The sequence below is a fragment of the Zingiber officinale genome, chromosome 2B (genome assembly GCF_018446385.1).
Source record: "Zingiber officinale cultivar Zhangliang chromosome 2B, Zo_v1.1, whole genome shotgun sequence".
Lineage (NCBI taxonomy): Eukaryota > Viridiplantae > Streptophyta > Magnoliopsida > Zingiberales > Zingiberaceae > Zingiber > Zingiber officinale.
The window spans coordinates 72,303,604-72,329,044 of NC_055989.1; the positions used below are offsets into that span (position 1 = coordinate 72,303,604).

At 35.7% G+C, this 25,441-nt stretch overlaps 1 pseudogene; it reads left to right on the forward strand.

The window, feature by feature from the left end:
* The first annotated feature begins 303 nt into the window (after positions 1 to 303).
* On the forward strand, positions 304 to 24,767 carry LOC122048339 (annotated as a pseudogene).
* The last annotated feature ends 674 nt before the right edge of the window (positions 24,768 to 25,441 follow it).

The following is a 25,441-nucleotide window of genomic DNA, read 5'->3' on the forward strand; positions in this document are numbered from 1 at the left end:
TACCACTTTAATACTGTATAAATCTTAAAATCAAAATTAGTGTAGCGTTTATTTTTGAAAATCAAATGTTTATATACCAGTAGTATTTTATTGAATACAGTATTAAATAAAAAAATATGTTTTTTAGAAAATCTAAAAATTAAATGTAATATTTGAGAATTTCGTAATTTTAAGTTTACCCTCTTTGATTGCTTAATAAAATAGTAAAATATATATCTGTCCAATTTTTTTAATGATGAAATATTAAATAATTATTTTTTCGCTTTATAAAATAAAAATATAATTTCCTCTTTAATTATTTGTTTTAAATATCTAGCGAAAGATCACAGCGCTTCTTCGCCGAGCAATAGTCCGCTTTCCTTCGGGAGATCTCGTCGGTGATGGCCCTCTCCTCCTCTCTGCCGTGGCTCCTCCAGAAGCCCTCGTCCTCCTCTCAGATCCTTCAGCGGATGAAGCTTCTAGCTGCGGGTGATCCATCGAGATCCTTCACCACCTGTGAGGGATCGCGCCCCACCATCGTCCATAAGCGGAGCCTCGACATCCTTCACGATCCCTGGTTCAACAAGGTACTCAATCGCGCATCAGGCCCTTCAAGTGGTTGTTTGAATTTCCTGTGGTTTGATTGGATTGAGTTGGTTGTTGGTTTATTTGATACTCGTCAGGGCACGGCTTTCTCGATGACTGAGAGGGATCGCCTGGATCTTCGCGGGCTTCTTCCTCCAAATCATATGACACCGCAGCAGCAAATTGAGCGCTTCAGTATGCCTTTTGACACGTTTTTCTACGTTTTGTGTTCTAGTCGGAAGTCAGTTCTTTAGTTCGTTGGGAGTAGACTCACGCATCATTCACGAAATAGTTGTATTTTTTTTTTTTGGGGTCTTTTTGTTCTGTTGCGATTGGTTTACTGATTACTATAATTTCCATATTCTACAACTTTGATAACACGAGTGTTCATCCGGTGTACTGTTTAAACTTCTATAGATATCTACTAAGTTAGTTGTGTTGTCTCAGCTAGCCATTCCCCTCATTCTTGAACTGGTTACATTGTGCTAGTAAATGTTGCCTCTCTTTTATACAAATAGAAGGCCTTTTTTATGCTTGTGGGTTGGGTGTGAGTGGTAGCGGTGTGCTCTGGAAGTCTTAGGAGAGTTGGCGAGAAAACAAAAGATGAGTTCTTCTCTCTGTTGATGTAGGCTTTGATTTTTGGCCTAATTACTCAAATTGATGGCACTTGTTGTTTGTTTCTTTGCATTTGATCGTCAAAGCATTGCGTCAATTCAATTTTAGTGTTAAGGTAATTGCTACTTGGAGGGGAGGGAGACAAAATGGAGGGGGAGGAAGAGGGAAAGGACATTATTATAAAAACTTTCCTAACATGTTTTATATTTCTATTTGTATCCTATCGCATTATTATATTTCCATAGTCTCTAAGTCATAGTTTCCTTTTTGACAGTGGTTGATTTAAAAAGATTCCAAGTAAATGCCTGGGATGGACCATCAGACACCAATGCTTTGGCCAAATGACGAATTCTTAATAGATTGCATGACCGAAATGAAACTATGTACTACAAAGTGAGTTTTAGATATTTGACAAGACATTCTATTCTAGATAGTTCACACATTGTTGTTAAGAGTTTTCAAGTGCATCATAAGTTACATTTGCACTCTTTGTTTGAAAGAATTATCTGCTTTCTCGCAGGAGAAGTTGATTGTTTTACAATTTTTTATATTTTTTAAATTTGTTTTGCGTAACTAACTATTCATGTGAGAATTAGAAGAAATTTAGCTTTTAGAATTTGCATGTTACCTTTTTTTTTTTAATTATTATTTTTTGATTATTGCAGAAGTTCCACCATATACCCATGAGTGTCTAAGCCCCACTGCCTTTTGCTTTCTACTGCATTGACTTCCACCTTTCTTTTCTTCTGTTATTACCCTTTTTAACTATTATCAAAATCAACTTGCTTATTGTAAGCTTGGATGGTATGAGCTTAACATATTACATACTCATGTTCTTTAGCTTCATTCATATTCACTATAGTTTGACCAGACACTCCATTGTTGAGAGCAGTTTCTACACAATGTAGAGAAATGCGCTATCATGTATTTTCAAAATTTATGTAGAATTATCAAAGTAACCCTTCATTACGGTGCTAATTTAGGGTCTGTCAACATGTTCATATATGGCACTTGTTTCTTTATCCCATTACTTTGCTTAAATTTATTTCTGTTTAATGTACAGTTAATTGATGTGGAAGCACTTTCTACTATTGCCCAAATCTTCATTTATTTTAATCTTTTGCTCCGGGCGGTGTTTTGATTTGTGCACTTGTTAATATGTGCAGGTTTTAGTTGAAAATATCGAAGAGTATGCACCAAAAGTTTATACACCCACGGTGGGTCTTGTGTGTCAGAACTATAGTGGTCTTTTTAGAAAACCCCATGGTATGTACTTCAGTGTAGCTCATCGTGGAGAGATGATGTCTATGGTTTATAACTGGCCAGCTGATCAGGTGTTTATTTTTATTTTTTTGTATCATTGCTGTGATAGTTGCCATAACCTAAACTTTTTTTAAGTGCAGTAATTATTTCTGCTTTTGTTTCCTAATAACTTGCTCTTTTGACAAACATACTAAATTTACTTCTTTTATCTGATTTAGGAAAATAAATCTAGACATTTTTTTTTGAATTGGTTGATTCTTTTGGTTCTGCGGTGATCTCTTATGCCAAAATCCAAATCATATGCTTTAAACTTTTTGTTGGCCAAATGGATGATGACCGGTCATGGCCGGTCCCAAGCCCAGATAAAAGAAGAGGGTTGCGTTAGGTTGCCACCTAGCGTTAAAACTATGACAAATATTCAATGAATGAATCCATTAAACTATTGTGCTAATGCTAGGTTGTTCTCCGGAAGTAACGCGTTGCAGGATCTGACTGTAATGTCTTGGCAAGGATCGCTACATCTCCAAAACTCGGGTGTAGTACTAAATATGCAATAGTTTGCATTGCAGAGTCTGACTGTAACATATCGGCAAGGACCGCTACTTCTCTATGAGAATTTGGGTGTAATGTTAAATAGACAAAAGTTCTCACACAATAGGTTGGATAAGAACAAATATGATAGGAAAATTAATAATCTATGATTTGGAACATTAACATAGAAACCCTTATTGGTAAATCAATGGAGGTAGTAAATACGATGATTAGGAGAAGAATTAGTATTTTGTGTACAAAAGATAAAATGGGTAGGCAAAAAGGCAAAAATGATAGAAAACTCGGGTTTTAAGTTATGGTACACTAGAAATAGTAAAGTAAGAAATAGAGTGGGTATTGTTGTAGATAGTTCATTAAAGGATAAAGTTGTAGTAGTTAGAAAAGGGGATAGAATTATAGCCCTTAAGATAATAGTGGCGAAAGAAACTATGAACATAATTAGCATATATACACCTCAAGTAGGATTAGATGAAGCTATCAAATCAAGGTTTTGGGACGACTTAGATGAAATATTATAAAACATTCCGCCAAATGAAATGAGGAATATGAGAGGGTACATGAAAGCTATGGGTTTGGAACGAGAAATGAGGAAGGGAAAACTATATTAGATTTTGTGATAGCATATGACTTTATATTAGCTAATACGTTTTATAAGAAAAGAGAAGAACACTTAGTCACGTTCAAAAATGGGAATAATAAATCGCAAATTGACTTTCTTATAATTAGGAAGAAGGATAGAAAGATTTGTAAAAATTGCAAAATCATCCTTGGAGAAAGCTTAACTACCCAACATAGATTAGTAGTGTTGGATATATGTCTCAAACATAGTATCAATAGAAAGAAAATATATACAACTCCTAGAATTAAGTGGTGGAAGTTAAAGGATGGAAAGCAAAATATATTTAAGGAGAAGGTAGGAGTACAAACATTAGGTGAAATATACGGTGACTCTAATACGACATGGGATAAGATGGTATCAAAGTTGAAAATAGTAGCTAAGAGTGTACTTCGTGAGTCAAAGGACATGCACACTAAGTAAGGAATCTTGGTGGTGGAATGAGAAAGTACAAGAGAAGGTGAAGGAAAAACGAATAGCTTATAAAGAATTACATATTTGTAAGAACGAGGAAAACTTAAAAAAATATATAATAGCCAAGAAAAAGCTAAAAAAGTAGTGAATGAAGCAAAAAATGAAAATTTTGAATGATTATATAAAAAATTGGATACAAAAGAAGGGGAAAGAGACATTTATATAACAGCTAAAGTGAGAAAAAGGAAGACAAGAGATCTTATTCAAATAAAATGTATTAAAGATAAATGTAATAGGGTACTAGTAAATAATGGAGAGATAAAAGAGCGGTGAAAGAGATATTTTCATAAATTTTTTAATGAAGGTTTAGGTGACTAACTTAACTTAGGTAATTTTAGTAGGTCAGATGAGCATAGAAATTTAAATTTCGTAGAATTCAAACTTCAGAAGTAGAACAAACTTTAAATGAGATGAACAATGGAAAAGTCGTTGGACCAAATGACATTCCAATAGAGGTATGGAAGTGCCTAGTGAAATAATGTATTGAATGACTTACAAAATTATTTAACATGACATTGAAAATGAAAAAAATGTATGATCAATGAAGGATAAGTACTCTAGTTCCCTTATATAAGAACAGGGGAGACATACAAAATTGTGCAAACTGTTGGGGTATTAAACTAATGAGTCATACCATGAAACTTTGGAAAAAGTTAATAGAAAAAAGATTAAGAAAGGAGACCATAGTGACTGGAAATCAATTTGGGTTCATGCCTGGAAGGGCAACAATAGAAGCTAGACATCTTCTTCAACAATTAATTTAAAAAATATCGGGAGCAAAAATAAGATCTACATATGGTATTCATTGACTTAGAAAGAGCTTATGATAGAGTCACACGAAAAATTATATGGAGAATTCTAGAAAAGAGAGGTGTTTACGTAACATATATTGAACTAATTAAGAATATGCACGAGAATATAACAACTAGAGTAAAGACTTTAGCAGAGTAACTTAAACATTTTCAATAAAGATAGGGTTGCATCAAGGATCAGCTCTAAGTCCCTATATTTTTACACTAATTATGGACGAACTCACTATACATATTCAAGACACAGTACCGTGGTGTATATTGTTTGCAGATGATATTGCTTTGATAGATGAAACACGTGAAGGAGTAAATGCTAAACTACAATCTTGACAGGAAAGATTTTAGGTTTAGTATAATAAAGACAGAATATATGAAATTTAAGTTTAGCAATATTAGACGTAATGAGACAATTGTTAAAATAGGATATGACGAGTTGTCGAGAACCAAGAGGTTTAAATATTTAGGATTATTTTTATAAAACGATGGAGGGATTGAGAGAGATGTCTTACATAGAATACAAACAGAATAATTGAAATGGAGGAGAGCGTCGGGTGTTTTATGTGACCGTAAAGTACTTCTAAAACTTAATAAAAAGTTCTACAAAACCGCAGTTAGATCTGCTATGTTATATGAAGTTAAATATTGGGCTATGACTCGAGCACATGAGCAGAAGATGACAGTTGCAGAGATGAGGATATTAAGGTGAATGTGTGAGGATGAATAAAATAAGAAATGAGACCATTAGAGAGAAAGTCGGAGTTGCATCTATTGAGGGAGGGAAAACTCTGAGAAACACGTTTAAGATGATACGGACATATACTTAAACGACCAATAAATGCTCCAGTTAGGCGATGTGCAACTATGACAAACATGCATATCAAACGAGGAAGAGGAAGACCAAAAAAGATTTGGTTAACAACAATAAAACAAGATAAAATTTATTTAAGTATAGATGATGATATATTATGAGATAGAGCTCAATGACATAAAAGGATTCATATAGCCTACCCCACCTAGTTAAATAAGACTTGGTTGTTGTTGTTGCGGTGATAAGGATCACAGTTTGAGTTCCCTAGAAACACATCTGCTTGTACAAGTGCAGGCAGGGTGTGGGAGAACAGGAGTTACACTCTCAGCCACAATGTTTGAACTCTACATTTCAGCTCCTAGCCCGCAGGTCCCTAATCTTTGGCTATAAACTCCAATTTTATGAAAATCCTGATATTTGGCTATTACAGTGGAGTGACCAATATACAAACATGCATAGGAAAAATGCATGAATCCACTTACAATTGCAACTTGATTCTTGGTCTATTAACTTTCTGAACAAGTATTTGGATGCCCTCAATTAGAGCATCTTATCTATGAGGTTTTGCTACTTCAAGTTTTGGCTGTTTAGCTGTTCCCATGTTTGCATTTATGTTTATTTTAATTGAATAATAGACAATCCCACATGAATTTGTAGTTATTTATGCAGTTGAAATTTCCCTAATTAAGTGATTATATTTGTTCTAAATATTTTTGTAAGATTTAAGCACCTTGCGTTCACCTGGGACCTCACATTGGTGAGAGTTTCATGCACTGCTACTCTTTTTTAAGCATCTTGTGTAGTTGGGCAAGTGCTTAGGTATCTTGGTCAGTAGTTTGACTTCACAATTTGGTGGTTGTTGCACCTTGTAACTGTTGGTGCAACGGGGCTGGCAAGAGGGGGGTGAATTGCCTGCAAAATAAGATTATACCCTCCTCAAGGCTTTCAACTCAAAAATGCAACACTAATAAAAAGTAAAATGAGCAGAAATAAAAAGGAGACCAGAAATTAACTTAGTTACAACCAAGACGGTTGTTAATCCAAGGCGGTTGAACAGCTCTACTAGAGTATCTCCTTCACTGTAGGCGGAGAAGCCTTTTTACACACTTAGAACGCTCAGAGGTTGCTAGGAATGGTTACAGAGTTGATTGTTTGAATCAATGAATATTTCCTAACTCTAGGGGCCTTTATATAGCTCTTGGAAAGTCTATCCCGAGGGTCCAAGGCGCCTCCAACAAGGTTCAAGGCGCCTCCAACCAAGTCAAGCGGATAAAACTCTATTTGTGCACAAACAGTCGAGTTGACCAACTTGGAGGTGCCTCAAGCAGTGTTGAAGGCGCCTTCAACACTTGTTGGAGGCGCCTTGAGCAGTGAGGTCAGCTCACTTCGTCTTCTTTTCTTCTTCTGAAGCTCCGATCGCTTGGGTGATTTCGGCCAACCGAAATAGGGCTCACCTGAACCCAATTCCCGACCTTTTCCTTGAGCAGGCTTCCGTCCTGGCTTTACGTCCTTCGAACGTCGCGCACGTTCTTCTCGCCCACCGGTGTACTCTTCCGCAGCTCTCTCGTCCTTCGGACGCACCGAGCCCGTCGACTCCCTTCCCGTGCCGTCCTTCTCGCTAGCTGCGTCTTCCGCTCGACTTCCTGCGCTCCTAAGTTCCTGCACACTTAGACACAGGGATCAAATAACAACAGGACCTAACCTAACTTTGTTAATCACATCAAAATAACCACGGGGTCCAACAATCTCCCCTTTTTGATGTGCATCAACCCAAGTTCAAGTTAGGGTATAAAAACAAATAGTAATTTTAAGGAAATTACTAACTAACAGTTTAAGCATAAGAATTGCAATAAAAATTTGCAACACAATTTTTTTTTTAAAATTCTCTTTCCTAAGTTGCAACACAAAAGAAATTTTAAAATTCTCAAAATTTCTCAATTTTCTTAACTCCTCCTAGGCTTGTATCTAACTCTTTCCCTTTGATCACAGCAAAAACCGGGGTACAAAATATTTTCAAAATAAATTCTAAGTTATTTAGTAGAGATGTGAAAAATTTCTAAGTCTTTTGAAAAATTTCTAAGTCAAAGTTTAATATTTAAAAAATTTAAAACACTTAGTTTAAGACAATTTTTTTTTAAGAAGATATCTTTAAAAACTTAGTCTTTTTAATTTCAAGAAAATGTTTAAAAAACTTTTCAAAGCATTTTTCAATTCTAACTTTAACGCTTTTACTAGAAAGTTAATTAAACACTTCATTTCTATATTTGGCTTCCAGGCAGTGGCGAGGCACTAGGTCTTCTTGATTATTGGAGTAACAACTACTTTCTAGTCAAAGCATTTTTTATTTTTTATTTTTTTTCTGAAAGCCTTTAACCTTTTTAATTTAATCTAGCAATGATTTTGGAACCAGTAAAGGTTCCTTCCTACTGGATTACTTTCCTAAGTTGTCCCTGATGTTTTCTAATGTACCAATTTAATTTTCCATAAATCCTTAGTTTCGATTTTGGAAATTTATTTAAGCATGCATAAGATTTTAACTTTTCAATTTGGAATTTCAATTTATCATTTTCAGATTTCACATTATCTAACATTTTATTTAAGTTGGCAATTTCTTTTTCTGATTCAGCTAAGTCTTTAGAAAGAGCTTTAATAAATTGAAACGATTGTTTAGCGTTCAAAGCACGTACCTTACTTACCTTACTTTGTGATGTTCCCCCTTCATCGTAGCTTTCCTCTTCTAATGTTCCTCCCCCTTCATCGATGCTCATCTCGGAGCAGTTTTCATCGTCATCTTTAGGTCGGTGTTCGGCTATTAGTGCTATGTTGTGGATCTCCTCGATCTCAGATTCCTCTGATGACGAAGCGATGTCCATTGAAGGGTCAGATTCTTCTTTTCTTGACGTTTCGTGATGTTCTAAGAACTTTTCCCAAAGTTCTTTCGCACATGTATAGTCACCGATCTTTTCGAGTTCCTGCACAGGTAGAACAGTAAGTAAATGAAATTCAACCTTACCATTTGCCATGAATTCGATTCTTTGTTGTTCGTTCCATCGGTATTCCTCAAGTACTTTTCTGTTTGTTGTTTTAGGTACTTTGAAACCCCTCTTTATACTCAACATGATGTCGAAGTCTGTCTTGAAGAAGACCTCCATTTTGCGCTTCTACGTAGTGAAGTCTCCGTTGAACTTCGGGGGATGAATGTTCGCTCCGGCCATCGTCTTGATCTTTGTGCTTCAGTCGGCGGTTAGTCCTTCTGAGACTGTTGGGCTCTGATACCACTTGTTGGTGCAGTGGGGCCGACAAGAGGGGGGTGAATTACCTGCAAAATAAGATTATACCCTCCTCAAGACTTTCAACTCAAAAATGCAACACTAATAAAAAGTAAAATAAGCAGAAATAAAAAGGAGACCAGAAATTAACTTGGTTACAACCAAGACGGTTGTTAATCCAAGGCGGTTGAACAGCTCTACTAGAGTATCTCCTTCACTGTAGGCAGAGAAGCCTTTTTATACACTTAGAACGCTCAGAGGTTGTTAGGAATGATTACAGAGTTGATTGTTTGAATCAATGAATATTTCCTAGCTCCAGGGGCCTTTATATAGCTCTTGGAAAGTCTATCCCGAGGGTCCAAGGCGCCTCCAACAAGGTTCAAGGCGCCTCCAACCAAGTCAAGGGGATAAAACTCTATCTGCGCACAAACAGTCGAGTTGACCAGCTTGGAGGTGCCTCAAGCAGTGTTGAAGCCGCCTTCAAGACTTGTTGGAGGCGCCTTGAGCAGTGAGGTCAGCTCACTTCGTCTTCTTTTCTTCTTCCGAAGCTCCGATCACTTGGGTGATTTCGGCCAATCGAAATAGGGCTCACCAAACCCAATTCCCGGCTTTTCCTCGAGCAGACTTCCGTCCCGGCTTTACGTCCCTCAAACGTCGCGCACGTTCTTCTCGCCCACCGGTGTACTCTTTCGTAGCTCTCTCGTCCTTCGGATGCACCGAGCCCGTCGGCTTCCTTCCCGTGTCGTCCTTCTCGCTAGCTGCGTCTTCCGCTCGATTTGCTGCGCTCCTAAGTTCCTGCACACTTAGACACAGGGATCAAATAACAACAGGACCTAACCTAACTTGGTTGATCACATCAAAATAACCACGGGGTCCAACAGTAACAACACTGCTTTGCTGCAAAAAATTAGACGCAATTGGTGTTTCTTGCATCTGCCCTTATCTTTTAGTTGCTGATTTCTTTTTACCATGATTAATTTCTCTCTGCATACATATGAAAGAGGCTTAAATCAAAGGGAAACAATAATTATCAAAAAATAAATTGTTCTTATATTGTACCAGTGTTTTAGTACATTATTATAGGTTTTGAAAACCTTCAACCTTTATTTTGTGTCAGGATTAGGTAATTATCATCCATATTTTCTTATTTTAGACTTTTTTTTTCAAACACGTGGACTGGAGAAGTTGATTGTATTATCTCTGCAATAGAAGTGTTACCCAATGTGCTTCTGGTTGCCATAGAAAAGGGAGTTTATTCTTGATTCATAATTAATTATCTATTTGCTATCTAATCATATATTTCTGAGCTCACTTCTCAGTGACATTTCTATCTCATCACTTAATTGTTGAGAGCTTGTTTCTGGTTCCAATAATATGCAGTGGCATGTCCAATGGATTTCTGTTGATATTTTAACTTGTATATTCTAGGTTGATATGATCGTGGTAACTGATGGCAGTAGACTTTTGGGCCTTGGTGATCTTGGAGTTCAGGGTATTGGCATCGCAATTGGGAAGTTGGATTTGTATGTTGCGACTGCTGGAATAAATCCTCAGCGGGTAAATTTGTCATTGCTTCAGTTTACTTCACAATTCTTTCATTTCCCTTTCTACTTATTCTGTGACAAATGTCTTTATGAGTTTTGATTTTGCTAATTCCTAAGTATGGCTTGGGCTCCAAAAAGGTGATCATGAATATAGTGTGGCAACAATGGTCCAAATATTCTAATGCAGTTTGATGATAATGATGGTGGTGGTCCAAATATTTTAATATGGATTAATGGTGGTGGTGGTTCTGAATATTCTAATTCACATTCTATTATGTACCATATAAAGCATAGTGCCCGTGAAAATTTTCTACATAGTTTCCTTAACAACTTAAAATATTTTAATATATTTAATTCTTTACCGCATAAGGCATAGTGGCCATGCTAAATTCTATATAATTTTCTTAACAATTTAAAACTGGGTTTTATTTTTCATAACGAAAGATATAATAAAGATAATGGTAGATTGTCTATTCATCAACAGGCTCAAGTAGTGTTGAAAAATTGCTAGTCTATTATCCCTTGAACAAACTATGATTCAGAAATAAGAAAGAAACCCCTGATTAAATGATTGCTTTATCATTACACCACTAATTCTTTCACCTTATCTCACATAACTATATTAGCTTGTATGAGGTAGATTCTAGTTTGACGATGCAAAGAGGAAAACTATACCCACTGAATTTAATGTGGAAACTTAATTGAGTATTAAAATCATTGGATACCACTAGTATGCTAAGCTTTATGTAAGATTTTGGTGAATGTGAAGGATGATCCATTGTCTCTGTTCATCAGCTTTTCTTTAGCAGTAAAGTTGAAAAATCATATCATTGTAATTGGTGTAAGGTTGCCTGGTTAAAAGCTAAAACTTTTCTTGTAGAAGCCTATTCTTATCTGATCTAATGAAGGTAGAATTTCATCCTTGCATCCATAGAAATGGAAAATATTGAATTCACATGAAACCATTTATTCATATATACACTACAAACTCACATAGCATATTATATGGGTGCTATGGTAGCCAATACAACCTAAATCACCTTGTGCACTAAACACTGTAGTTCAAATTTTAACAGCATAAGCCCTTGTATGATCTAACTGCCTTATTTTGGACAAAATATCAGCAATGTGCTTTCATGTCAAGTTGCTACATTCTTTATCTGTAATACTTCAGTCCCAAATATTCTTATGTGGGAAGAACTGTGGTGTACAGTTTGTAAGTGCTTATTGGCATAGTTTGATTTCTGAAGCTTTTGCATCTGACATGTAGCATTTGGTTAAGATGGTCAGTCTTAGCATCGGTTTCTTGTCTGCAATATAGGCAGAAAATATGGGATATGTTTTAGTCAAAACTTTGATCAGAGGGTGGCATCTCTCACATTTGCTTATTTGAATGATTTCACTCCCTATTCCAACATATTCGCATAGTTCCTTATGATAGTTTTCTTTATTGCCTCATTTAAAATATGATTTCAACAAATCTTCAGCAGCAGCCTCTTTTCTCCATTCAGTGTTTTTCTTTCACTGTAGGTTCTTCCTGTGATGATTGATGTTGGAACTAATAATGAGAAGCTCCTTTGTGACCCACTTTGTAAGAATCTTATATCATACTCTACATTAAAAAAAAAAACTTGTTAGAGGAGACCTATATGTAGGTGAACTCTGAGCTTTGTAAAGATCTATAATCCATTGTTATAGAAATAAAAATTATTAGTGGGAACAGATATATCAACTTCTAAATCATTCTGGCATATCCATGCCATCGATTGAAGTCTACCTGGAACTCTGAGCCGTGTAAAGATCTATAATCCATTGTTATAGAAATAAAAATTATTAGTGGGAACAGATATATCAACTTCTAAATCATTCTGGCATATCCATGCCATCGATTGAAGTCTATCTGGTATCTGAAAGTAACACCTGAAGTCGTGTAATCTTTCAACTTTTTTTCTCCCAGCGAAAGGTGTTATCATGTTAGGTGTGAAGGAAGACTAAAGAAAATTCTGTATATTAAGTTTTATAATGATATTAGTATTGCTAATGGAGCAAATATTAGTATTTCTAATGATATTGCCTTCCATTGAGCTAAATGGTGCAATAAGATCTATAATGATTTTACCAAACTCATGATAAAAAATAATTTTTACAGCCAAGGCATTTGATAAAAGAGATAGTTGAATATAAGTGCACCAAGGGCGAGAAACACTGAAATGTATTATATTTAACAAAACATTGATATATTAAATAATTTACTGCAATATATTTTAATCCTAAATATTTGTTATTTATATTGCAAAAATAATGTAATATTATAATATTCATGATCATCATTATAAAGTTGTGTTTATACCAACTATTTAATGTTGGCTGCATAAATCTAAATTTCATAATATTAAGATAATATTTTAGTATATGTATTATTTTGTATAAACCCTTCACATTCTTTGAATATTTATTCAATATTTTAGTAATATTGATGTTATTTTGCTTCTTGAGGAGAATCATCTAAGCTTTAAATTTATAGTAAAGAATGAAAACAATTTAACAAAATTTCACTCAGAAGGTCCATTGAAAAATATTTAGGGTGCGTTTGGTTTGCACGTTTTTCATTTTCATTTTCTGGAAAATGCGCGTTTTCTAAAAAACAGAAAATGACTTTTTGTCATTCTCTGTTTTTTTAGAAAATACTCTCTATTTTTTTAGAAAACAGACACGAAAAATGCAAACCAAACATCATTTTTCAGAAAATGCGCGTTTTTCAGAAAATGAAAACGAAAAACGCACGAACCAAACACACCCTTAATTTTTTAACAGATTTTTGTATAAATAGGGGAAATCATCTTACCCTATCCAACCTCCATTACCTACAAATGAATCAAATGGTGGATATTTACAACAGTCTGTATTTTTAGATAATTAGAATGGTCTTTGATTATTGTATCTAATAAAAATCAAATCATGTACTTTACAGTTGGACTTTTTTCTCCTTAAATATTTGAGATGATTTGATTTTTCATTGTTAACATTGTTTGAATATTTAATAAAGGTTTCATAGTTTAATTGCTGTTCTATGTGCATAATGGATCATCATATAGATTTAGGACTTCAAGAGCATCATCTTGATGGTGAGGATTACATTTCAGTCATTGATGAATTTATGGAAGCTGTCTTCACCCGGTGGCCACATGTAATTGTGCAGGTAAATGGTAATATTGGAGTAACTACTATTGTGACAATATCTATTCTGGTCAAATGTCTTTAACATTCCTATTTCCTCTTATTTTTAGTTTGAAGACTTCCAAAGCAAGTGGGCATTCAAATTATTGCAGCGTTATAGGAACAATTATAGAATGTTCAATGATGATGTTCAGGTAAATATAAAACAAGTACACCACTTCAAGCATTCTTGTTTTTGAAATCTGCTGAAGATTGCTTCTCTAACATTTAGGTAGTATAAAAAGTTAATTGCCTTTTGATGCTTTCAATTAGTTGGTGCTTCAACTGTGGTGCACCAGTAGTTACCTGCATACCACATTTGCTATGGATTAATAGTGGTTAGCATGAAAGAAGAACACAGTTAACCATAAAAGGAAGAAAATGAGGAGACATGGGCCAGACATTTTGTTTTGTTGGCCGACCAGCATATGGAAAACGGAAAACACCTGTAACACTTTTGCTATCCTTCCGCGATGACAACAACACACCAGGGACTTCCACTAAGGCACACAATTTTTCTAGCAACACGGTGTGAGGTCAATGATGACTCCCAGTAAGATCTACAAAATTTTCATGTGGTGGCGAGGTCTTCCACACAAGTCCAATAATGTCAAGGTCCTGATTGAGCATGATCCAACAGTGAGGGCTTTGTGGCTTCACGAGGACTTTGTATCTATGCAACTTCATGGTGAGAGCATCGTGGCTTCACAACTTCAAGTCAAGTGTTTTGTGACTTCACAACTTTGTGGTGAGGGCTTCTTAGTGAGGTAGTGAGTTCGTGAAAGCTCTGATGACTTTCATGATGTCTCACTCCTCCCCCCTTCTTTGTATGTGTATCTCTCAGCTTCGTCATCAATTCCTGAAATGGAGCAAGTATTTCTCTTCTTCCTCCTCTCCTTCCCCCATTTCTACCTCTTCTTGTGTTTGACACACCTCTGTCTTGAGCGGGCCATGGACCTAAACGTCATCTTGGCTCAACATTTCAAATCTTGATCCTAAGTTAATGGATATTATATATGTTTTTAAAAATTAATAACTGTTCATCACCGTCTTTTTCATATATCATGATTTCACTTGCCTTCACAGCTAGTCACCCTACCTTCTGTAGTTATATCCCACTCCATATTGCAGAAAATCTAGATCAAATGTCTTGAAGTTCTCATCCTCTTTGCCTTCTATTAAATGCAAATGATAACCTGCACTAACCTTCTGTGTGTGAGCAAAGCATGTTGTCCAATCTTATCAAGTGATCAAATAATGATTTTGGCCTAATAGAGCGTTAGGTCTGTGTTGTTTCTGAGGTGTTCTATTCGACTGAACAGATGCCCCTTGTAATTTCTTTTTGTTAGTAATTCTACCACTTTCTTTTCCTTGTCAAAGTTTGTCCTTGTACATTCATGTAGCTACCATCCTGCAAGTTTCTTTCAAACAACTCTCTAAATACAAGTCGTCCTAGGAAATTGTTAGCCCACTTAAATTATTGATATAAGTAAATGGAAATAAGTATTTCTAATTCAGGTAGAACTATGAGGCACCTTAGGAGAGATTGTTGCTTTGCGATTAGATGACTGTTCAACTTAGATCTACTAATCCATAGGCTTGATTTGGCATAGTCCTATACAAGTTATGGATCTGATGTTGTAGCCATGAGTGAGCCTACCTGAGCGATGTTAAGGCCCAAGAGAATTAGGGCTTCAGCTACCGACTGTTTCCTTGCCTTGATAGTAGACTAAATTGAGGGAGCAGTCTCAATACCACCTCCATAATGTGTATTAATTTGACTCACCATGAGTTGACATCATTTCGTCCAGGGAAATTTTACTACCATACTCCATTCATTCGGATAGAAATGACCTCATTTTTGTTCAGACTGAGAGCTTATCCTCAAAGGCAGATCACTATTTTTTTTTTTGTGTGTTTTGACCTCCTTTTGTTCAGATCTTGATGTGCATTTATATTGTTCCAGAAAAGTGATTTTGTGGTATAGATGCATTCTTTAAGCTCACAAATGCATTTCCTTATATCACACTAATTACATTATTACTCAGTTCTTATAACTTTAGCATCAACATCACATAATAGGAGATTTACCATACTTGTGCCTTTAAGTTTTGATCTGTTAGCATGGGATCCTTTGTACTTTGAAATTTCTAAAAGGAATACATGAAAGGCTAGACATTTCATTGCTCGGATGCCAATGCTTTTTATCGCACATCGATATTTATTTCATGTTGAATTTGGGGAACTTGCAATCCGGTTTGACCTACATATGACATAGGGAACTGCTGGGGTTGCAATAGCTGGTCTCTTAGGAGCTGTCAGATCTCAAGGAAGGCCAATGATAGACTTCCCCAAGCAAAAGATCGTTGTTGCTGGTGTTGGAAGGTCTCTTATCATCTTTGTCATTTCATGCTATGAGTTTCTTTTTTGTAACTGGTTATTTCTTGTTTGATGTTAATCTAGCATAGTGATCACCTTTGTTGATATAGATTGCCTTTCTTTCTTTGTTTATCATTGTATCTTATTATACCTAGTCTCTAATGATTTGCAATGCTTTTGTTAAAGCATATAACTGACCCCACATAATGTAGCCATTATTTACTATATTTGTGTATTATAGATTGGTTTCATATCCTCTTTCTATTTAATGATAATATGTTTTACTTTTAACTTGGTATCTAAGAGGACCGAATCCTAAGATTCAGTTGTTTCTAGGGTTTTCACTTCAATTCCCTATTCAATGGGTACATCGTGCATTACTGGGCATGACCTTCCTCCCCTTCTCCATCCATCATCCCTCAAGTTATACTTCAATTTTTCTAATAATAAGCATTTTCAAAAGAAGAATTAATAATTAGGCTTCTCTATTAACAGTCTGAGAGTGTGAGCCCGTACCTCATCCAACCAAGGGTGATGCTTTTGTGCTTGTGTCTATCCTACGTATTATTTCCAGTAAGATGAACTATGCTTCTATCCAGTAAGATGAACTATGCTTCTATCATGCATGCAACTGCCATTAGCTGCTAAGATTCGCCAATCTTCAAGAGCATTGCACTTTAACTAAGCAGCCTGGCCCATGCCATCATCTACACACACAATCTCCTTAGTAAGCAATAAAATCAACATCTGCACCTTTGATCCTGCATCCAAGTCTGGCAGCTAAGTGCTACTGCTATCTATCACTTCTTTCCCTGTGTTGGGCTGTTACTGCTAGTGCTACTGCTACTGCTATCTATCCTTCTAAAAATACAAGGAATTTGACCTACTGCAATTCTGTCTTGCTGACTTCTACTTTGAATGGTTTGTTCACTGGGATTATAAACTATAATTTTGCATGTTAATTTGTTGCACTGAAGCTTGAGCTTTATTCTAGGAAACAAATATATGTTAATGATGTAGCTATCTCTTTGTTAAGTCACGAATGGACTTTGTGCATGCCTAATTCTATGTTGTAATGTTAGTTTTGTTTCTTATATACATGTTTCTTAACTGTTGAACATGAGGAAATGCTTATCTTATTTACATGGGATCTTAGGGTCTAGTAACAGAAAGCTGTGCAAATATTGATCCTGAAGCTTTACCATTTGCTAGAAAACTAAAAGAACTAGAGCGTCAAGGCCTTCATGAAGGCTCTAACTTGGCTGAAGTGGTAAAATTGAACCCATTCTGATGCATTATGAAGCTGCTTATTAAAAATTGAACCCATTCTTCCATCCATGGACATGATGGGAACTATGAAACATGAAACCTGACTCTATACAATCTTTGTGATTGCATCTGCCTTTCGTTTGACGTGACTTTTCACACAGTAACTTCATACCTGATTGATAACTAATTTTCTGTTAAGAAGATTGAACATGTCTTAGCTTTGTTGAATAAAATTTTCTGCAGGGGCTTCAACACAAGGAGAAAACTACTTCAGGATTTTAATAATGTCATCATATAGATGGAATTAGTCCAATATAATAATCACTAAGGGAAACCTCTCACTTTGAAGGAGTCAAACAAGAAAAGATTAATTCACACTATCAAGAGCCATTTCAAGATCGGATTTAATCATGGCACTTTTGATGCCTCTTCTGCAGCAGTAGTGGATATTTCACTATTGATCATAAAGCAGTCTTAAGTTTGATTGCCCTTTAAGAAAGACACATAGAGAGGGAGCCACTAGTTCATCCATTAAGCTAACTTATTTTAGTCAATAAGCTAGCACTTTGAGCAGGCTGTCTGTTAAGCTAGCTTTGCCAATGGAAGGATATCAAACATCCGTTGAGCAAAAGGATATGGGGAAAAAAGAATTTTTCATGTTTAGTAGGTCTTCTCAAAATTTAGAAAAAATACATTTACAATATTACAACATTGAAAATTTTCATGTTCCACATGTTATATAACCTTTTACAGATAAAGCTATATGGCCTACATAAATAAACATAATTAAGAAGATGTGTTATTTAATACTTAAAAGTCCAATGAATTTTCATGTAGGCAAAAGTGTGGTAGAATGAGTGTGTCAAAAGGCACACAGTTACCGGTCCATGCATCAAACCCCAAGTTATCATTAATTGATATACATGTGGGATGCAGTGGCAAGTAAAGCTATCTATGTGAGCTTATTCCCAAATGTGATTTGACTCATTTGCAGAAAAGTGCATTTTGTTTATGGTACAATTTTGTCTGAAAACTATAAAAAAACAACCATTTTGATTTATAGACAAATTATGCTTTTATGCATAAAAGCACAAGAAATTGTAGATTAAACTCCTTATCATCTCGAGCTCATGACACCTGAGTTTACATAATAAAATCAGCATGTTTTGTATTTTAAGGATTTTTGAAATTTGCAACATCTCAGCTAATTCCAGTTATCATAAAATAGGTTAAGAAAGTGAAGCCTGATGTTCTACTTGGACTATCTGCAGTTGGTGGTCTTTTCTCCAAAGAGGTAGAGATTTATTGGATTTGCAGTGATAATTTATAGAAGTTCCTAACTTTTCTCCTCAGAAAGTATGTGAAAACTATGTGCAATTAGAATGCACTTAACTAGGTAATTGCATGAACATTTTACAGTTGAATGATTAGAAAGTTGGAGTAACTTGTTATCCTTATCCTCTCATCTCTCATGATGATGAATACTCATCCAAAATGTATTGGAATGCTTGGCTTTTGGACCTTGGTAACTAATGAATTGTGGAATACGATTCATGTTTTTTCTAGCAAAGTAGGGAATGCTTGATCTTATTTGTTAAGAACATGAATAGAGATAAATGTTCAACTCAATTGATCTTTTAATTTATGGGTTAGCAAAAGAAGTACTTAATCTCTTTCCAACCCTGATGATGAGGAAAAGTAGCAATAACTATGCAATATTCTTTAGTAACAACGTGAAGTATTATGGTGTGGTACCAATATTTTCTTTCTGCTCAGTTGAATAACCACATATATCACTTGTTCTTCATAGAATATGAACACTCATAGTCTCAACAATTTTTTTTTGTAGAAATAGGAACTGAGCTTCTCTTTTCTCTAGCTGTTACTTTGATTACATCTATGACAAATTTTGTTAATCTTTACTAATAACTTCCATGAACTTCTTTCTTGTTAGGCAGATGTTTGTAAGCTGCTCTATGCACTTTTAGTTTATTACTTTTTTTTTTGGAAATGATTCCCATTGCAAAAAGCAGGGTAAGGCTGCGTACAATGGATCCTTCCCCGGGACCCCGCATGGCGGGAGCTTTGTGCGTCGAGCTGCCCTTTTTATTCCCATTGCACATTAGACTCAAGGATTAAATTCTCGGCAACCACTGCCAGATATGGACATTAACTGCTCTCCCAAGCTAGCACCAAACAGATACAGGCTACCACAGATGAAAAATGCTTGTTTCATTCATTCCACCCAACACCAATCATGTGTCACCCTCATCTGGCTTTTGTTTTGATCATAAAAAAATCAGATGAACTCCAACGCTATTGGCATTCTAGTAATTAATGAAAGGAGATGACAGATGAATGTGACAGATGAAAAAGTAGAAAACAAGATGGCATCAACGGAAGTAGAAGATACTCACCTTCTTCCATTGCTTTTAACCAGATGTAGTCTCTTTTCCTTTATCATGTTACATATGCTGCTCCTGTGAGTTGCACCAGTGTTGTCTAGAACTCAATGAAGAAACCCCTGCCTGGCTTCTTGTAAACTCAATTTTAAGTGACTTCTTTCTATAAGAAATCTGTTTAACCTTTTTTAGCAAATAAAGAGCTTTATTATTTGTCAACAAGACTAAAGATGTTTTTTTTCTTCTGAAAGCAAAGAATTTTTTCTTCTTCTGAAAGCAGTGTTGTAAATGGCGGTAGGCGGTGGCGGGGCGTCAATGATCGCCTACCGCCTCGGTCGCCTAGGCGTTGCCTAGGTAGTGTCTAGGCGGTTGAATATTTTTTATTTTTTTATACATAATATTATAAATAATCATTATTATTTATAATATTTACTTTTAATCAAATATATTAATTAAAAATTATATATATATATATATAGGATAATTTTATTAGGTTTTAATTAAGTTTATTTAAATTATCTCAATCATAGTTAGGAGTTTATTAAAATTATTAACATAAAGTAATTTAATTAAATCATAACTTATAACTTACCCGCATACCTCGTTTCAGTCGGACAACGAGTTTGACACATCGCCGGGACCGTGCGATGAGTTCGGACGTCGCGACGAGTTTGGACGCGTCACTGGGCCTGAGCAACGTGTCGAGGCCTATCGCCGGGTCCAGGCGACGCCTCTAGACACGTCGTCGAGCTCGGGTGACTCTTTCGGATGCGTCGCAGGGCCCGGACGATGCATCCGGGCTCGCATGACACATCCGAACTCTTCGTCGTACCCAAGCCATGCATCCGAACATGTCGCATTGGCGAAACAGCAGCAACGACAACTCCAGGCGCGGCGGTGACGGAAGAAGGTGAGTTACCGCCTAAAGCATCGCCTCAGCTTGAGGCGGTGCGGTTGATGCCCACCTCCCGCCTAGGCGGCCGCCTCAACCGCCATTTAGAACACTGTCTGAAAGCAAAGATCCTTAGCTATATATATAATTCTCTGGTCTCCAATATGGATAAAACCCCATGAGTTTATGGCACTACAATAAACACAACAAGATTTGGTAAAAGAATAAAGTTTTGTCATTATATAGCAACCGGTAATATGCCCCAACATTTTCTGATTCCCTAATTCGCATTGCTCTATTAACTAGTTGAAGATGCAGATCATATATGGCACAACACATTATATATTTGACAGAAATGTTATACAACTTAAATAAGATATCAACATTTAACATTGTCCATTCTTTAAACTAATACATGTTACTAGAAAAAAATCCTATATTGAGTAGCATAAAAGTGTAAAAAGATTCTTTTTGATGATAAAGCTGTTAATGAAAGGTGGATTTTTTTTTAGAAAATTTAAAAAGTTTTAAAGAATGAATATTTGCAGAAATGGAGATTTGATTAGTATTTCCTATTTATGTTAAGTTTAGGAGATCAAGGGTTAAATTAATTAAGTAATTAGCAACGTTTTGATGATTCAGAAGATGCCTGAGGAATGGAGGAAAATCTATGCGCTTATCTATGTTGCCTTTTCTGTTCTGTTATAGCAAAGCATAATTTGGCATAAATTTGTGTTCTCTGCTCAGATGCATTTTTCAGTATTCTACTAGTACTAATCTGTATAAGATTATCAAGCCCATTTTAATATAATACATTGTACGCAGGTTTTAGAATCCTTCAAGGAGTCATCCTCCACTAGGCCTGCAATCTTTGCTATGTCCAATCCAACAAAAAATGGTTGCTTAGTTCATATTGTATATTCTTTGTGCAAGCACTTTATATCTGACTTCATTGTGTTTAATTCAATAGCTGAATGCACTCCGGAAGAAGCCTTTTTAATAGTCGGTGATCATATTGTTTTTGCTAGTGGAAGCCCATTCCCTGATGTCAATCTTGGTATGCCTTGTTTTCAAGTTCTTCCTGTGACCTTCATTAGATATGTACTTATTTTATTTTTTATAAAAGAAAAGATATGCATATGGATACAATTGATACAAGCTTATTACCTCAACAGCTAAAAAGTTTGAATAGTGGATATGCATTCTATTTTACTCATGCCTACAAAATGTAAATAGGAACAACTTCTTTCTCATTCTTTTAATATGTATGCTATAGACTGTTCTGGTGCACACTTGAACCTAAATTTCTAGACCTGGAATGTCTTTCAGATTGAATTTGTTGGTAGATATTGGTTTCTTTTTTTGGTTATATTTAGAGGGAAATCATTTCTCACTGATGGCCAATTTGTGCTATAAACCACTATCAAATCCAAAAATTTCATTTGGGTTTGATTGCAATTTGATTTACTTTCTAAACTAAAGACTATCATATATATATATATATAGCCAATCTAAACAACCAATCTGTTAAGTTGACTGGACAATTGATCCTGGTGCGTATATGTTCTGCCTAGGCGCATCAGTTATGAATTAAGTGCTTTATGTTGGCTGATGTTTAAGTTATGAATTAAGTGTGCAAGCTTTAAACAATTTGATTCTAATCAAACATGAGTGTGGATTAGATCCAGCTCGAGCTGAGGTTGTGCATTTAGATGCAAAATGGGGCTTCACACTTCTAGAGTTATAGCTGAACTAAGTTCTGTACCTTGCTTTGAGAAATAATTGATACAGCTGACTGGGAATTGGACATGCTCTAAAGTCATCTTTTTCTAGGGTGGTTGATCGTTGTCCAGTTTTCCTCAGAAAGTCTCACATTTAACACTGCTGTTTTCAGTCTCCAGATCTAAAAGCACCAAGGCAATCTGATTTTGTATATTTTGTTATTCAAGTGTTCAAGGAATCTTGCGTTGAGACAAATGAAGAAAATTTTGACCAGTTAACTATAATTTTTCTCTTTTAACTGCTTTGAACTTTCATTTAGTGTTTTCTTTCAAGCATTATGTGCAAATGATCGAGTTGCTGACTGTATAGACAACACAATAGTCAGCTACAGCATAGTAGATAATATGCCAATAGGCATTTACACTCTTGTTGATATTTCTATTCCCTTCACTGTTTATAAGATAGGCTTGATTTTGTGAATAGCTTGAGAAGTAAATGAAATCAAAAGACAAAGGGACAAGTATAAATAGGCTTGATTTTGTCCCGGAACTGCCGTTTCTGGTGACAGGTAATTTATGATTCACTAGTTTATGAGCAGGATAGGAGATGAATTTATGGTTTCAGTCATGGACGACTCATGTTTCCTAGATCTCATATCACCAATAAAGGGCCAATTGGTGTACCTTCTCCGATAAGCATGATCAGTTCATTCTTAGGGTTTTCAACAAGGATCATCATGCCATTGTCATAATTTCATAAAGTTTTCATTCATTGATTGTAATGTTCATATTATACTTAAATATGCCCCTTATTCATCATAGTTTAATAGCTTAAGTAGCTAGGGACCAACAGATTCTTCAACAAGATTATAATTTTGTTTAATTGGTATACCTTCTCATGATCATAAGATTTGGCTTGTTTATTTCTGCAGGAAATGGTATTGGTCACTGTAACCAGGGAAACAATATGTATCTTTTTCCTGGGTCAGTTGAGTTTTGACCTTTTTACTTAAAAAAAATAACATCTTATATTAGTTTTGTGTTTCTAACACAACACATTATCTTACAGGATTGGCCTTGGCACTCTTTTGTCTGGAGCGAGGGTTATTTCAGATGGCATGCTTCAGGCTGCAGCTGAACGGTAGTCTTCATAACCCGAGATTTCAGTCTTTCTATCGATTATGTTTCTTTTACCATTACCTGACACATGGATCAGTTTGGCTGTATACATGAAAGACGATGAAGTTCTGAACGGAATAATATATCCTTCCATATCCAGGTTTGTACCAAATATTGACTAGTATTTCGAACTCTTTGGCTTGTTTACTAGGGCAGATTGAAAGTAGATAGGGAAGAAGGATAGATAAAAAGTTGTTTACTTGGGATGAGAGAGGGAGATTGGTGAAAGAATATTTTAACCCTACTAGCTCCCAGTCCTCCCTGTTGCCCTCGACATCAGGCTACTCTGGCAGAGCTGTGAGCAGCTCCTTTGCAAGCTGCTTTGGTGCAAGCATTTCCTTCGAGTGCTACTCTGGCATCATGAGCTTGTGTTGACTGTGCTCATGGAAGGGAAGGCAGGATGAACTCTTAGAGGAAGTGGTAATTGAAGGAGGAGAAATGGTAGATAATTTCGAGGAAGAAAGTTTCTTTCCAATTCTGAAAAGAAGCATTTCCATTTTCCGAACGTCCTATCCTCTGCCACTTTCTTTCCGCGCGCACAACAATTTATAAATCTTTCTCCCCCACTTTCTTTTTTAGTTTTTCTTTCTTCTCCATTCTTCTCTCCAAGCATTCATCTCTTCGCTCGTGTATGATGGTTGCAGCATCAGGGACATAACCAAGGAAGTAGCAGCTGCTGTAGTCAGGGAAGCTGTAGCAGAAGATCTGGCTGAAGGGTACCGCGAAATGGACCCTCGGGAACTTCAAAAGCTCACACCGGTGTGAATCAATCTTCAATTTTGTCATTTGTTATATCTTACTCACGAACTTATCTCCATTGATTATTGCTATTTTAACTCTAGGAAGAAACCATGGCATACGTAAAGAAGAACATGTGGGATCCTGCCTATCCGACTGTAGTTTACAGAAAAGAATGATCCTCATTGTTGTTCGCACGGAAACTTCTTGTGCTGAAGGTGAAAAATTAAGAATAAGAAAAGATTCCATCAGATGTGCTAGTAACTGAGCAACTAATGAGTCTGGAGCTGCGCGATCATCAACGGTTTCTATTCATAACGAAACATAATTATTTGAAGAAAATTTCTTTGAATTCTTCTCACGTATATGAGAGTTAATTTGAGTGCCTAAGAAATTGTTGATTGATGTTGCTATAGCTAGACAGTTAAAACTTTTTGAAAGTACATCATGATATTGAGTGTGATGTAGCATGAACTTGTGTACTTAGATGTAGAGCCGACACCCTTTCAGAGTGCCAATGGATTTGTCATAAAATGTATCTGAGAATCAATGGAGTAGTGGTGTAGTTTTATCCTAATTTGTTTACCTTAGTGGAGGACCAATGGAGAGGGATGGTCATTGCTACTCGAGAGTGGACATATTTGAGTCGTAAAACATGTCAGCTTGGAGGTTACATTTACCGTTGTGGAGAACTAATAGAGAGAAGGAGAGAGCTTCAGTTGTGGAGAACTAGTAAGTCTGGAGTCGCATGATCATCAACCGTTTCTATTCGTGACGGCACGTACTTATTTAAAGAAAACTCCTTTGAATAACTCTCACGCATATGAGAGTTTGAGTGCCTAAGAAATTGTCGGTTGATGTTGCTATAGCTAGATTGCTAAACTAATATATTTAGTTTCGAAGAATCAGATATACTTGGTTTCGATTATGATTTTGGACCAATTTCTAATTTAGAACTAAACTAATCTTATTCGTACTCATTTTACTTATATATTTTACTGACTAAAGAAAAAAAATAATTCTATTTTCTTTTTTTTTTAATAAAAAATTGATTAAAATGGTAAAATTGGGGACTCCCTTAGAATTATTTTTTTAAATTTACTTTTCGAAAAATAATAATAATAATTTACT